Below are 2,483 nucleotides of genomic sequence, written 5' to 3'. Positions count from 1 at the left end.
GGTTGTTTTTCAAAAATTTGACCCTAAAGATGTGTTTTGCACGATTGATTTGGGAGAAAATCACACTTAGATCCATTTTTTTAAAATGATTTTTTAATCATTGAATATTTTTTTAAATTGTAGACCATTGATTTTTTAATCTTATAAAAACCTAACTTGGTGTTGAAATCAGACCCAATAGTCTATTCCCACAAAATCAAGCATGTAGATGACATCTTTAGGGTCAGATTTAAAAAAAAAATAGAAACAAACTTTCCAAAGCTCGATAAGCACATGATAGGTACAAAAAAATGTCAGGCCCCTACCCATATATATATATTATTGAGCATGAGAGTTTTTTGGTGTATTGGACATTTGGGTTTTGAAAACTCTGTATCTCAATTCTCTATCTCCTGGCAATGTTGCTAGTGGATATTTGCTTTTCCTTTCGGTCATGGACATGGGCCTGAGTGCCGATCCAAGTAAATCTCGTGTCTTGTTTTCTTTCTTCTCTATCTTGTAGTTTGTTTTGTTTTGGGTGTGGCTTGCATAAAAAAAACTCAGGGGCCAAAAAGTGGTTCGGTGCCAAGCTGAACTTGTTCACATACTCAAGCCACCCTTGAGCCAAGAGCCCAACTTGTTAAAAAGAGTTAAAGACAGTCCTGGACGAGTCTTTGCAAACAATGTCACTCAGCCTTGAGGCATGGATGGACCAAGTCCCTAGTCAATAGTCCGAATTAGGGGTGGCAATTGGGTCGGGTTGACGGGTTGGCGGGTCAGCATACCCGAACCCGACCCGTTTATTAAACGGGTCAGCTGTGGCAAACACGAACCCGACCCGTTTAATAAACGGGTAACCCGACACGACCCGCCAACCCATTTAATAAATGGGTTGGATCGGGTAAACGGGTTTTCAGGTTCGTGGGTCAGGTTGGCGGGTCGACCCACCCGCCTAACCCGTTTATTAAACGGGTTGGCATACCCCCAACCCGAACCCGACCTGTTTAATAAACGGGTTACGCGGGTCGACCCGTTTATTAAACAGGTTGGCTTAAGCCCAACCCGAACCCGCCTAAGAGGCGGGTTGGCGGGTCGTGTCAGAAATTGCCACCCCTAGTCCGAATCTCTTGATTCACAGCATTGAATACTTCCACTTAGATAGACATCACCACACAGTGGATTGAACACCACTTGGCCATAAGCACACGGCAGAAGGGATGGCTGATTACTTAGAATTTAAGGCTAGACAGGATTTCAAATCCCCCCATAAACCATATAGCCAAAAGAAACCATAAACCAGAATAGAAGAGCTTGCCGCACCCTTGAAACAATATCTTTCTCTTTTCACAAAAATAAGGATCTCAGATCCGAGCTACCCTCGAATCTGAGATCCAGCATTTGATGGCACCCAGAATTCGGCATGGGTCCAGACCACATCAGCAAGCCCTTGACGACTCAGATCTGAGATCTATCATGAAAACACACCCGTAGCAGATTCTACAGGGCTGGAAAACTGTATACAACAGGACTAGATAAAGGCATAATAAAATCCTTGGTTTGACAGTAAATCCAACTACGGTCCTTAAACCAAGATCCGGATCCGGACTCCTCAGCTCCTACTCAAAGTCAAACCCACCGAGACAGCCATAGGACTCAACCTATCAGCAAACGAAGCTCTTTACAAATTCTGAGGGACCAAACACAGATTCAAACAAAAGGCGGATTAAAGAAGAGCAGAAAAGGAGAGCATTCAACAAAGGAGACCACCCTTTGACCCGTCAGACATCGACACAACTGCAACGTGACTAGGGAAAGAAGCGAGAGGACCAAAAAAAATCTTGGCTTTGGTTGATCAAGGCAAGCATTTATTGAAGATGATGCTTGGCAAATTTGGGAAACCACCAAGGTCATTTTGGTAAAAAAACAGAGAGAAGAAGGTAGTACCATGCCTCTCTGATGCACCACCCAACGGAACAAGGACCCACATGAAAGGTTATGCATTCAGCATTGTGTCATCACCATGGAATGGCAATCATCAAGGTGATCAAGTAGGAGAAAAGGAGAAGGAAAAGTGAAAACAACTGCAGAAAGAAGGCTGACAAATTACCCCATTACAGAGAGAAACTGTCAAAAGAGCAGGAATGGAACAAAAGAAAAAGCAATGGCCAGTGACCACAAACATAAATGTGATGATGGAGGGAATGATGTAATAAAACCATAAAGAGGACGCCTGGTTTACGAATTCTCAAAGTTTTAGATAATCATTTATCAGTCAACTGTAACAGTGTCCCCCAATTCCCTCAAATGCCTCCATTCTGTAAGCAGCTGGTTCACAGCTACCATATCCAACACCAAAAATAATACCATGATGGATCACCACCGTTACAATGTTCCTCAATTCCCCCCATTTACCGAACAGCTGATTCACAGCTGCAATATCTAATACCAACAAATAAAGCTATGATGGATCATTTCTTACACCTTCAGTTGGAACCTCCGTTTAA

This window comes from Nuphar pumila, chromosome 1, assembly GCF_984573655.1.
Source record: "Nuphar pumila chromosome 1, dmNupPumi1.hap1.1, whole genome shotgun sequence".
Taxonomy (NCBI): Eukaryota; Viridiplantae; Streptophyta; class Magnoliopsida; order Nymphaeales; family Nymphaeaceae; genus Nuphar; species Nuphar pumila.
This window is presented reverse-complemented; position numbering follows the sequence as displayed.